The sequence below is a fragment of the Plectropomus leopardus genome, chromosome 11 (genome assembly GCF_008729295.1).
Source record: "Plectropomus leopardus isolate mb chromosome 11, YSFRI_Pleo_2.0, whole genome shotgun sequence".
In the NCBI taxonomy this organism is placed as follows: domain Eukaryota; kingdom Metazoa; phylum Chordata; class Actinopteri; order Perciformes; family Serranidae; genus Plectropomus; species Plectropomus leopardus.
The window spans coordinates 22,376,131-22,390,169 of NC_056473.1; the positions used below are offsets into that span (position 1 = coordinate 22,376,131).

General features: G+C 39.4%; 1 protein-coding gene across 2 annotated transcripts in view; it reads left to right on the plus strand.

The window, feature by feature from the left end:
• Positions 1 to 14,039, plus strand: part of osbpl5 (oxysterol binding protein-like 5) — a 54,048-nt gene that overhangs the window by 4,642 nt on the left and 35,367 nt on the right. For both annotated transcript variants that reach the window (XM_042495535.1, XM_042495536.1), the window contains exon 2: positions 10,105 to 10,166. The gene's annotated coding sequence lies outside the window, so the exon portion shown is untranslated. The remainder of the gene's footprint in view (positions 1 to 10,104; positions 10,167 to 14,039) is intronic.

A 14,039-nucleotide genomic window follows, 5' to 3' on the forward strand; every position in this document is an offset into this window, starting at 1 on the left:
CTAAACCAATCAACCACCAAAATACCCAACCAGTTTGTTCTTGAAGTTTAGCTGCAGGTGTTTTTCCTTGGAAAAAGCACACAGGCTGTTGCTGGTGTGTAGTTGCTAGGATTGGGATTCGAGGTGTTTTTTAATTTTCAGGTTATCAATGGAAGGAAAATTATTTTTTTTAAGTACTTTATATTAGGGCTGTGAGCTTTAATGTGTTAATCATGATGCGATTAAGAATTTCTTCACCCTGTCAATATGGACAGCTGTTTTGTAATGCAAAATAATGGGACTAGAAACGTGATTTGAAAATGCTATCAATCATTATTTACTATTGAAGCGCTTGCTTTGGTTTTCCTTTGTGTCTCTGGGCTTCCTATTCATTCAAAAGGTTAAAGCATCCCTGCTTTCTTTGTAGCTCAGATGTTGATGTCAGAGCTGTAATGAAGGTTATTAGTCCCACTTAATGTTTCAGATGTTTGTTTTACTGACACAATTGTGAACAATGTCGTTGACCTTAAGCTGTCCTGAGTTGTTGTCATCATTTTATGTAAATTTTTCTGCCTCTTAAATATTCAACCCTGTGCTCTGTGTGTCTTACCACTGACATGCATTGCTGTGGCCAATGCATCAGTAGTAACATCGACAAGAAGAGACTGTTAATCACTGTTAACAACTGTTAATAATTCATTTTTAAACACCAATAAGTGAAGCTTTTTCCCAAGTTGCTACAATCAAAATATCTTTACAACGTGGAATGAATGTCCTGACGCAGTCTGTAGGCAGGCAGTATTGCCAAAAAGACAGTGTCACTTCACACTAGTAAAAAGCAGTCCTTAGAAATAACACTTGATTGTCACTGTGTGACAAGTGTGAAAATTGTTCCTAGTAATTTCCCAAAAGATACAGAACCCAATGAACTATGAGTTTGAATCTGACTGCTCTTAACAATGGAGGTGTCCTACTCCAGGGTTTGATAAGTGGCTCAGCATAGTCCCAGTTCCCCTGAGAAATAAATGCTTTCCCCGACACCTAGTGGGGGAAACTAGGCTAATACTGCTCCATATTGAATCTGTCTCTCTCTGCCCCCAGAGAGCAAACGCAGTTTTAGCATCCTCTATTGTGCCAAGATTCCCTTCTCTTCCCATCGACTTGCATCGAGTTTTTTTGTCCTAAGTTACTTTACAGCTGTGAGTTGGGCTTTGTATCAAAAAGCAGGTCCCTTTCTCACAGCATGTCACTTTTCTTCCCTGAGAAACTTCATTTCTGGGAACACAATACGGCAGTGCTGACATTTTCAAGGTTATGATAAAACTGCATTAATATACAGTATTTGAAATAGGAGAGCATACGAGTTGACATGTTGGGACATTGTTTGCAGAGATCACAGTAAAAGCCACATTACATCATTAGGATTTTTGTTACATCTGTCTTTGAGATGCAAGTCCCCAATTTTAACTACTATAATGTATTAAGCTGTTTTTTAGCTCCCTGTAATGTCCATCGAAAAAATTTCTTTGTGTTAGTTCTGCATTAATCTGAGGAAGCAGCCTTCCCTTTTCTCATTACAAAAGTGAGACAAAGACAAACCGTTTCTGTTAAAAGACCTCTGAAACCATATTTATGACTCAGATGCAACATTTTGTTATGTAACCGGAAACTGGATTTTTCGTAGTGAGATTTTCATGCAGATTGCACAATACTGGCAATGTTATTTGCATAATACAATAATTAACTAATATAACTAATAATCTCTGTCTCCTCAGATTCCTAATTGCTGTATTCTTGACTAAAAACCTTAAAGGGCAGCCCTTTTAACAGCATAACGTGAGCCTGGCATTATATCCCCAGTGCTGTTTTGCTGCATGGACTCATATTGCTTCCTACTTTTACACTCTTGAACATTTGTTCAAGTGTCACTTGTGACAACCTGTGCTAGTTTATTTATTGCAATATTGCAAGAAATTTTCTAGGGATGCAAAATAATATCTGCACGTCATAGTTATTGGCTTTAAAATGAAATACTGGAATCGGCCAACATGCTGATTTCTGCAGATATCACAAACAATATACTGGCATATCAGATATCGGCAGATATAGCTGTAGCGTGTGTCACTCAGCGCTGACCCCTAGCACAAACACAGAGCTGCATTCATTTTGACAGACTATTATATTACGATGACTGTCATGACATTTCAGCCACACGTTATTGTCGTATGTGATGGTCTGCCGTCATTATGTAAACAAGTTAAAATATTGCCATTATCGCAATATGAGGTTTTCTTATCCTGTTAAAAATTATACAGTATTATTGCAGATAGTACGATGTGTATGCATACCTTTTTTGCATCTCAACTCTTACCTCACGCTACCTCCTTTGTCTGTCTCTTGCTTACCATACACACACACACATACATAGAGTTTGCGACTAACCTCCTGACCCCATGACGTTTGTTCCTTGGCTGGTGGGTAGCTGGTGCATGTATTTATAGAGCAGGTTTAACACCGTAGATCCACTGCTCTTCTTTTTACAGAGGCAGTGGCGGTCGGAGCGTTCTCACAGTATCTAGCGCCTCTGCAATCGATATCCACCTCTCAGTCATCTCAAGCTTAATGTATGGAGCTGCTGCTTGTGTAAATCTGTGCCAGCTTTACTCTGGACTCACTACAGTTGCAAAACCTGACACAAGTTTTGTTCCCTTTCAGGCTAATGCGTGTGTGTAAGATACATGCACGCTTGCTTCGTGTACGTGGAATAGATACATTATTGTGTTATTGGTAGTCAGACTGAGGACTGTTGCTTTCTTCCCATGCTATGCTAATTTGTAGTGTGCATGTGTACAATTTTGCAAATTACCCACAGTACAACTATGAGGCAAAGGCACATATGTCCTTGTTACAATCTGCATTTGTTTTGAAGTAGATTCTGAGTCACAGGCCTTGCACAGGGACATCGTCCAGTCGCTGAAAATGATTGGCACTGTGGACACCCCATGTCAAATGCTGATAATCTGCAGTTTCAAGGGATAAGCTGCAGTGTCTGTGTTGAATTTACAGCGGGGTTGTTGTAGGATTTTGACATACTTTTATTACATTGAGTGTTTTATTACGAAAGAGGTGATGCTGAGAGGCTTGATTACGTCATGGGTTTAATGTCAGCCTGTTAAACCCCTCTTTGGATGGTCATCATGGTGCTTTGTGGCGACTCAGATTGGCTCTAATTTTTGGCATTTGCCTGCTGATGTTTTTACATCATGACATTTTATTGGCTGCAGACAAATCAGTGTACTATTAATGTAATGACACACAACTTTGTTGCGTCAGAAAATGCAAAAAATGTAAGTGTGAGCAATGTATTTATGAGGCTGTGTAGTGCGTGTCGTCTCTGTTTTCCTAATGGAGTAGTCAGGTGAGAGGAGAAAGTGACACTGTTAGATTACACTACAGGGATACTTGTGACACTCAGCCGTAGCTGTCTTTGCCAAGAAAGCAAGATTCGCCTTAACCTTTAAGAAAGACCTCAGGTTTCAGAGCATGGCAGTTTCCATGACATGGGACCATCATCTGACTTCAGTCTTAAAGTGACACTCCATCCAAAATCTGTCTTTTGGGTAGTCAATGAAGTACGGCTGTAAAGGTGTTTTAGCTTTGACTTTTACCAATAATAGTGGCCATAGATATTTTTTTACAATGGCTTCCAACAGGTGTCACACAGGAAACATAAAAAATTGTCATAGAAACTTCTTAAACCACTGCTGCAGCATTCATTTCTCTACGTTCCCTCCCTTCAGTGTTTGTGACTCCCTGCTTCAAGCATTTCCCCTCCTGCTTCCGCTCTTTTGTGCTCAGATAAACACGTCTTCGTCAGATCTCTGCACTGAATGCACAGAGATGAAATTGATATTGATCCTCCCATCCAACTCCCGGTATGAGAGCAAACAAGTGATTTTTTCTAAAATGGCAAAGAATTCCTTTAATGCCAGAATATTATGTGTTTTGTCGATGCATCACCGCTTACAATTTACTGCTGATTTTGACATTTAAGCTTATTTTAGTTATTGATCAGTGTCACCTTCCAATCATGCTGATAATTTCCACACACAGCCATCACAAACTGTAGTGAAAATTGCTGGCTATGATCTCAAAATGAAATGGTTCCCGGTTTCACAATAAAGGGCCATAAAATTCACCATTTCAAATTTCAAGTATTATTAAAGCCTGTGTTGTAAATGTAAATTCAGTTCTGTCCAACATCAACCACAGTTAAGCAGGTGTGCAGGCTCTTTTGCAATGTGGCTTTATTTTGCATCAGTAAAAACATGGCAGAAGGCATAAGAAGTGCGACCTTATTGTTCACAGAGAAGGTGTGTTGCAAAGACAGCCCTTCTTATGCACCAACATAAAATAAAACCAGGTGAAATGATTTCTGTGTGTGTATCAAGACTTTTTCAGCTTATTTTAACAATACTGTGACAATACTGATAATGGTGATAATTTTAGTCACTATAACCCTGATATGAAATGTTTATAGTCTCCTCTCAGTTTAATAGCAGCTACAATAACCATAGTGTGTCATTGCATTGTAATCATTGCTTGTGTTTGTCTGCGATGCACATACCAATATATAACATTTCTATTTTAGTGCTCACCAAGTGTAAATTGTCAAGCAGTGAGAAGTGCAGTGGGAATAACACAAACCTTATCTACGCCATCCAGATCGACACAGAGAAGTGCTTTAGTGGTCGATCTGATCGGGTCCACAGCTTTTCTGTGTGAACATAGACACTACCAGGCTTTGCTGGAAAGTTTCTTTATCAGGGGCTGGAAAACTAATTTAATAATATTGATGTTAAAATAAAATCTCACCAACTCCCAGGAGATAGAGAAAAGATGAGTGGGCAAGCATGAGAGAGCAAGTGAATAGAAAAAAACTGAAAACAAAATTTATTTGGTACTTTCCTAAGGTTCAGTAGAACCACGTCATACCAATATCTTCTGTCTTAAAGGGGTATTAAGACACCATTGTTCTCTCCTTGCAGACTTTGACTCTTACAAGGGTGATTTGCAGCTGCGCTTCAGGTCTGAATCATTTAATGAACAATGTGGTGATCACAGTCTCATTTAACAACCTGGCCGCCCATAGCCACAACTCAATTATGAAGATAAATTGCTTCTCACAGTTAATATTTTGGTAATTATTATGCTGAATGTTGGGCTCTACATCAAGTAGAACACGAATGGCAGTTAACGCTTATGTATACACCAGTCTATTTTAAAAGTTGGACTGAGATTATACTTTAAGAAGGAGACACCACATTTAAGAAAGGTGCAGGGAGAATTCACCCAGTTAAATGTCAAATCTCTGCTCTACAGCTGTTTTTGTTTACCTTGCACTACAACATTTATTTCTCTCCACAGTGCAATTTGCTACTTAAGATATTGCAATCTGTTGTAATTTACTTTGTTCTTTATCATCATCCTAATTATATGTACAGCCATAAGTTCCCGAGCACCGAGACATAGGGCCCATTTTAGACGGTTGCTGTTGACTGTTGGTCCCGTTTTGCTGGATCCCATGAGTTGCTTAGCAATTTAATTGTGCCACAGACAACGGGCCCCAGAGTAGGAGGGTATGTGATGAGCAATAATTAGTCTTTGAGGCATTTGAGTGTGTGGTGGAAATTACTGTATTTCCATGCAGAGAAGTAAACAAATAAACGATGATACAAAAGCAGTTGTCTTTTGTATATTTATTAAAGTGATAACAGTTTAACAGAGTCAATCTATTTCAGCGGAAAGGACGGAGCTCAGACACCTGGAGCATGCCTGATGAGTCTGACAAAGATAATCACATCAGTCTCATATTTATAATTAAAATACAACATTAGGAGAATAAAGGAGGTTACCTCAGCTGAGATGAGGTGTAACATTGTCTCCTCTCCAGGAGGAAAACAGTTGGCCAAATGAAATTTACACAATTTCATACATGTGTTCAAAAGTTCATACAAGGTAAATATATATATGGTAGGGGTGTGCCATATCATGTTTTTTTTAACATGATAAGAAAAATTTATATTGTGAAAATGGCAATATTTCAACTTGTTAACATAATGATGTTATGCTGTTATGTGTGGCGACAACAAACGTGGCTGTAGTGAAATTGCAACCAACCAAGAACAACTTTAGCAGTGTGGAAGCTGTGGTGTCATTAAGCATTAAGTGTGTGTGTGTGTGTGTGTGTGTGTGTGTGTTGGTGTGTGTGTGCGTGTGTGTGCACGTTTGCGGGGGTCTGATTGACGGCGCTGAGTGACACACGTTAACAGCATGAAGAGCGGTGAAGAATAAAAGAGTTTACAGGTGCAGGTGGATATTTTTCCAAAAGAGAGGGAAGTTGCACATTGATTTAAAGTACTTTTGTACTATTTATAGATTCAAGGGTGTATTTTTTTTGTATTTGGCAGCTCTTACAATGTGAATTTTGTGTGTCATTTCATTTTGTTGTACTATTTATATTTTATGCAGAAACTTGAGAAGGGAGAGAAAATTTTAGGTCACATTTACTGACTATTTGAAGGCCAACAGATCCATTTATGTTCACATATACAAATACTTATTATATTGAAACTTACATTCAAATATTCTCAGTGTTCAATATCATCAAGAATGTCGATATAATACTAATATAATCATATCGTGTTATTTCGAGGCCATATTGCATACCCCTATTATAAGGCTATGGTACATTTTTACTTTACAGAGTGCAGTTAAGGTGAAGTGCCCTTAGACCTAATGCTATTCCTGTAAAGTCTAATCAGCTGACATTATGAGCAATGAGTGCTCACTTTGTGTCCCTGTGCCTCAGGCTTGCAATTTCTCTGCATTCATACAGGGAGAATGATTAAGTTTATGGTCTGTTTGTCTGCTTGTCTGTTTGCCATTGGCTTAACTGGACAAACAATCATCGTATACCTAAAGGGACTTGTAAATATCAGCCTCCATTATCTACTTGGATTAAAATCTCAGATCCAGGAGCAGATGAAGGACTTTGTCTAATAATAGTTAATTGAAAACGTGTACCCTCTAAACAGGCAGTGACTCTCTACCCTCACAGCAGAACCATATGTGACCTGCTTCAACCTTGTTTAAAATGACATCAAGCTGAGTGGGCATGCATGAATGGAGACGAGGTTGGATGAAGAGGGAAGTGGAGACCGCTGCTGCTAAGATTTTGACATTTGACAGGAAATTCAAACCGAATTTTCTGTATTAGTTTCCAGTTTTCAGTTTCTCAAAACTTTGTCCAAACTTTAATGACATGACAATTTCTGTGTTTGAGTGCCTACTAGCATTTGGCTCTTGGTGGGTGTTAATTTCAGACTGTGATTGGGCCAGTGCAGTGCATTCTGGTAGTTGTAGTTTTTCTACCTTTTGAGCAAAAGGAAATGGCATACTGTTTTGTCTGATCATGTAGCACTACTTTCAGTAGTATTTGTGTCTTTCTATGGAGGTAAAGGAACAATCTAAATAGTGATGTTCAGAATTTCAAATATTGTGAATGGACAGATGTGGATGTGGAAGAACTTAATGTGCCACAATTAGCAGATTTTGGTGAATTTTGAATAAATCAATAAAATCTCAAAATACCAGTCAGTTGTTTTGAACATATAAGTTTGACCTCTGTCTCTAGCCACTACTATATTCCCAGCTGGAGCACCTACTTCTAGCTTCAAGTCATTGTTCACACCCTTCCTATTGTTTCCCTTAATCGAGCCAGAGACACAACTATAAATCAGCGGGCAGGATCTGGCCCGTTCTCCTATGAGTCAGTCTTGGCTCTCTGCTGGGAAAGTTGGCGAGCTCACAATATTCTGATGTAAATGTTACTTAGTTGTATCCTTGCAAAGAGGCATGTAGAGCTCTGGTTATGCAATATGCATGTGGTAGTGTTTCACCCATCCATAACCATAAAGTTTTCAATTGCATGGCTAGTGTGGCTAATCACTTCTTTGCTGTGTTTGATTTGGCCCAGTTACTTGAGGCCAGGAGTAGAATTTAAAAAGGCTTTGGAAAACCCCCAAGACTCTACAGTAAGTGATAGTGTAGTACATCATCAGTCACAGTAATAAGTAGTTTCTGTATGTCCAGCTCTGGGTGTTGCCAAAATCCTTATGAGAGCATTATATCAAGGTAAAGCCAACACTTTTACATGTTATTTTTGTGCATATATGTTGTGTTGTTGAACAGTACAGAGAGGAATACAGGTCATGTGAACGCATCCTCATGATTATGAACTTCCCCATGTTTTATTGCAGCGTGAATCAGCCCAAGAACGGACACTTTAATGTCTGGTCTGAATGAGAAAATGTAGGACAGCTATCTAAGTGTGTATTAGAAAGTGGTGTAGTTCTGGAGTCCTTCCATCCAAACCATGCCACATTCTGGGTCACAGTGTCTTCCTTCACTTCTTTGTACATACACACTTTGTACATTTCTTGTGCCTCATGTTATTCATGTCATACAAATCCTTCTTTTGTGTAGGACAGAAGGAATAACAGAAATAAGTGCTGTTTGGTTATTACGTTGATGATATGGCCCTCTCAGCTGATCTTAGATTTGCTCCTACTTCCCTCTTCTTCCGTGTCTTACTGTTTTCCACTATTTGCTGTCTGTGTTTGGCTTGCATCCCCTCTGTACTGCCTCCCCCCTTTGTCTTTGCCCCTCAAGCGCTGTCAGCTCAGGGATTCTCTCTCAGTTCACTTCTTATTTAGGTTAGACGTACTCAAGTGTTATGGCTTCCTACTTTGCTCTGCGATAGGATTTAAAGGCACAGAACCAACCCATTTTGCACTTGTTGCTTTTCCATGAGATCATTAATTAGGATGTCATCAGCAATGATACATGTCAGCGATTTCTTTGTACAGTTAAAATGAGGTTTTTGCAGGTTTTGCACAGAATTGCAAAATTAGGGGATTGATGATACTGTATTATTTTTTGTCAGTGAAATTGTCTTACCTGTGAAATGGTAATGAGCCAACAGAAATATTCATGCTGTATGATCCTGGTAAAAATTCATAGCGACAAGCCTCTAATGTACCAATATTTATTCAGGCCTGTTTATGTGCTAGCCCTACAATTTGACAACATAATGTCATGTGGTGTGTTTCCCCGCAGCAAGACTAGCACGACACTGAATGGCTTTGGGTTGAGTGATTACAGTATTGCATTTGTGGATGTGACTCTGTATCTGTTAGGAATCATATTAATGTATTTGCTGTGTATCAGGGCTATGTGTGCTTGTGTGTGCGCTCGCTGCAGTGTGAGTTGATGTGCGTGTTGTTTTGCTTTGGTTTTTGGATTTGTGGCTTATCACACATCCCAGCTGTTTGAGAATGCATTGTTCTTTGCACAGCCAGGATTATGAGGCGTTTCAAAAGAAAACAAAAGTAAGACCAGAATGGGGTTTTGAAAACAGCATTTTTAGCTGTAAACAATATATGTCAAGTGCAGCCAATTACAATGAGCGACACAATTTAGATTAGCACAAGAAGCGGATTCAGAATTTACATTATACTGTGAGATTGGTTCAGTCTTCTTGGATCCACATCCTACTAGGGTGTGTATTTGTTTAGTGTAAGAGTAGTAGTCCTTCATGAATGCGATCGTGTGTAAATGTCTGTGTGTGTCTGAGTATGATTAGCTGTGACTGCTGCAGTGTTTGTGTTGACTCAGTAAATACACACAGTGAATAGAATCCTGTTTCTTTCCATATAAAAGCATTGAGAGTGTTATCAGTTATACTGTCACTTTCAATGACCTTTTTTATTGTATTGTACGGAGAATAGACTGCTCAAGAAGTTCTTTAGCTCCAAACCTACATTTGCTGTAGACTAGCTGATACTGACAGAGTTTAGAGTGTGTGTGTGCAGGTGGCAAACAGACATTTGGCCCAGAGAGACATTACCAGCTCCCTCAGGAGTGAGACTGAGTGGGGTGGGGCTCCACCCTCCTTAACACAGTGGTGTGACCAGGAGGAGCATGGAATGGATGAAGTCCGTTTATCTGTTTGCACTGCAAGAGTCAAAGTGAAACCTTACTCTTACTTTTGTATCTCTGCAGGTGACACAGGCTGCTCCAACAAAGGCTTCTGGATGTGGTGTCTCCTGCGGCTCAGGTGAAAGGTAAGCTGAGGCTCTCACCTGCAGGCCCACTCTTTAATGTCTTAATAATGCATACGCTCGGTTCGACTGGCAAGCTATCTGCTTTAGCTTCAGTTAATCAAATGGTTTGCATTCGCCAATCACGTTACAGTCCAAGGTTAAGGTTTAATTTGTGGACCTGTTTTCTCTCAGGCGTCAGTCTACTTTTCAAATTTGACACAAATGCAAAGTACATTTTTACTCAGTGCTGCCAAGAGGGATAACTCACTTTTTGAGCAGAAGAGAGAATTAGGGCATGTCTCTTAAGGTGTGAATTAGATGTACTTTCTGTTTATGCCAGTTTTTATTACACTTGCTTTCTGCAGCTGTTTGATCACAATGTCAGTTACTGCTCTAAAGCTCACAGATGTGTTGTGTGTGAGCAATCATGTGTCAGTGTTGCAAAGTTGGAGCACAGTGCAGCGTTGAAAAAAGACAAACTGTTTGACAGAACTGGGATCAGCAGCTTACAGGGCGTGTCAGATTCATTTGGGTTAGAAGGGAGTAAATGTTTGGGGTTGCTCAAGGACATTTGGCTACAGAATGATACTTCAGAGAGATACGCAAAGCCCTTAAACAGGCACTTTGCCTGGAGTACATGTTGATCTTTTATACAGTGGCAGAGGAAGTGTAATGACTAGTTACTGCTTCTTTTTTCAGCCTCCCGTCCTGAGCACAGTGTATATTTTGGTCTCTTCTGTAAGGATAAGTGTACCAGTGTCTTTATACGTGTTGGTTCCCTGTACAAACAGGACTGGAGACAGTCAGCTGTTCAGCACATCTGTTCATTGGGCGTAAAAATGTAAAGTAGGTGTTCTTACTACACTGAATCGAATGTGTTTAGTCCTCTTACTGTAAAAACGTTTCTGTTGTAGTGGGGAATCACATTGAATGAAGTGACACAGTTACGTTACGGCCTCTGCTTTCGGGATCCTGAAACTGTTTGCTTTGCTATTCCTTACAGCCCTAAACTGGTAGCAGACTGTACTGTGGTAGCTGTGAAAAAAAACACCACTTGCCGGCTCATATCAGTCAGGAAGCATTTGGATTCAGCCGTGCCCGAGCTGTTTGTCTTGGCATGTGTTCGCAGGTGGAGACATATTAGATTTAACTGCAAATTACACATTAACCAGGCAAAATGTCTCAACTGAACCCAGCAGCCCACGGCCAGGATACTGTTGTCTGACTTTTTAGTCTGCTTTAAAAGCCACACACATTCAGCATATCTGATTTACTACAATGTTAAGATAATGGCTATAAATACTTTGTGGTTTATGTTTCTACTGACTGACCGGTTACATAGTTCTCTTATCTGTTTTACCTCACATTAGTAAGGCTCAGTATTGTGCACACAGGGTTCATGTATTGAGCATGGAATTAAAAACAAAATTTGCGTACTGTGTAGTAAAGTCAGGTGAGTTTTGTTTATAAATCCCATTATCAAAAATCACAATTAGCTCAGCAGGCTTTACAGCGTACGACATCCTCTGTACTTGGACCCTCACAGCAGATGAGGAAAACTCCCCCCAAAAAACCTTTGACGGGGAAAAAGTGAATGACCTGAATGCTGCGAAGCTTTAAAGCTCTGTTATTGCTATGGTTATCAATCTCAAAATCCCCCCAAATGGCCCATAGGAAAAGAAATAGTAAGCCAACACAATGTTCAATGCATCAACATTAATTATTAGTTAATCTCAGAAAAGGACATTTAGAAATAGTGAAAGGCATAGTTTTGTAATAATGACAGTATGACTACTTGTGACAGGCTTACAGATATGCTTGCAAAATGTCAAAAAAAAGTAAAACTTTTGTAGTATTTTTATAGTGTACAAACATGACCCCACAAAAAGTTGAGTACCAGATATGCCAAAGGAAACTGGTATATCACAAATTCGCAACCAGCTTGGCAAACTGCCTGAAAACCCCTTACTAACTGTTAGTTTAATTTTAAAGAATGATTTTGACTTGTGACTTGCTGTAGAAAAGTGGTAAAACAAGATATTACATAGAATCATTTGATTAACAAATGACTTGCAGCATAGTATAAGATGGATGATTTAAGGTAATGTGAGAGGAATAGAGTGGGACAATGAGGTATACTATATTCGTCATACCTTATATTATTATAGAGCCATATATTGGCACTTAATGTGACTTGGAGCAGAGTTATGAAGACTAGTCATACATTCAGAGCCTTACCTTGTGACAGTGAATCTAAAGGAGCTCCAAATTGGTTGTCAGGCAGAATAGATGAAGGGGAGTGCCAGTAATGCTTAATAGCATCCACATTGGCCATTGTAGACCTCCATTCACAGAAAACAGAGAACCCAGCAGTCTCTTTTGATCAGCAAAGCAAAGTGTAATTTAATGAGAGTAACACTGAGGGAGCCAGAGTGAGATTTATGCTTATTTATTGTGTTCCTGGTGGTTAGAGAGTGGCTCTATCCATCTTTGTGTTAGATCTGAGACTCTGCCTGTGTTGTAGCGACACATGGAAACCAATCTGGACTTTCTGTTCTTAACAAAGCATTATGATGGCAAAAGTGAAAATGCAGATCTCACTGTTATTAGGGAAGCAGTACGGGTCTGTGTGGCAGAGGAAAATAGAACTGAAACTGTATGCGTTTAGATGCTACAGGAGGAAAGTAAGAAAACATATTTTCATGTAATGTAGCTTTACTGATCCATAAAGGGGCAATTGGTTTGCTGGCTGGGGTCTCAATGTGTGAAGTCTGCATGTTCTCAGTGTGTTTGCATAGGTTTCCTAAAGACATGCAGGTGGGGTTGATTGGCAGCTGTGAATGTGAGCATGAATGTCTGCCTATATGTGATTTAAAGGCTTATACTTCAAAGGATAAACAAGTGTCGCTAATAGATGGATGATCCTGGGACATCTTTGGGAGACCTGTCACCATTTTTAAAGGTCGATGTTATCTATATACTCCAGTTAGTTGTGTATGATATAATTAGCACTTCGGCTAGGATAAGCCTGTGTATCTGTCAGTGAAAAGCCTGGGAGCTGCTGCCAGCTTTTAAAGCAGTGTCTGTCAATGTGAGATTGACTAAGGGACAGAAGGAGGGCAGGTGACAGACAAGAATGTGGGAGGATGGACAAACTGTAGGAAGTGTTGGTCTGTTGACCGAAACCTTGCTCACCATTGCCTGAGCAGGTACTGGTGCAGGGGAAAGAAATGAAGTAAAAGTGATAACGTTCACAGAGGTCACATCGTCAGACAGGCACTGGCAGAGAGCCACTTAAACACCAGATGCCATGGCATCAGTTCTACAAATTTTACTTAAAATATGTGTATATAACAATCTTAATATTATACCGTACGCTTGTCCTGACTTTTGCAAAAAATGTGATATATCCTCAGAAGTTAAAATTTGGAAATAACATCTAAATAAATTGGGGAAGGATGTGTAAAGCATGGAACCCCCTCAAGTGTAGAACATAGACTGAAAGACCTGTTTCACATTTTATTAGTCAAAGGTATTTGGATAACTTGATCAACCTACTTCTTAAACCTTGTGAACATTTGGCAGTTTTTCTCAGTATTCACTCTGATTATCTGCAAGATTGTAGAGTCACGTTACACATGCTTATATTGTTATTTTCAGCATATGTTTGACTATTTAGGAACACCTTAATTTGTTGGCATGCAGTTGGTGCATGGCACTATAGAGGCTTTAAACAGAACAGTTTATGGGAAAACAAATGACCTTTTATACTTATTATAATCTGCCTCAAAGAGTTAACAGGCTCTTGAAGTTGGTCTGTGATGCAGCAGTCATGTTTCTTTGTTTATTTGCAAAGAATAAGACTTATTGATACTATTTGCAAAACCCTGTGGT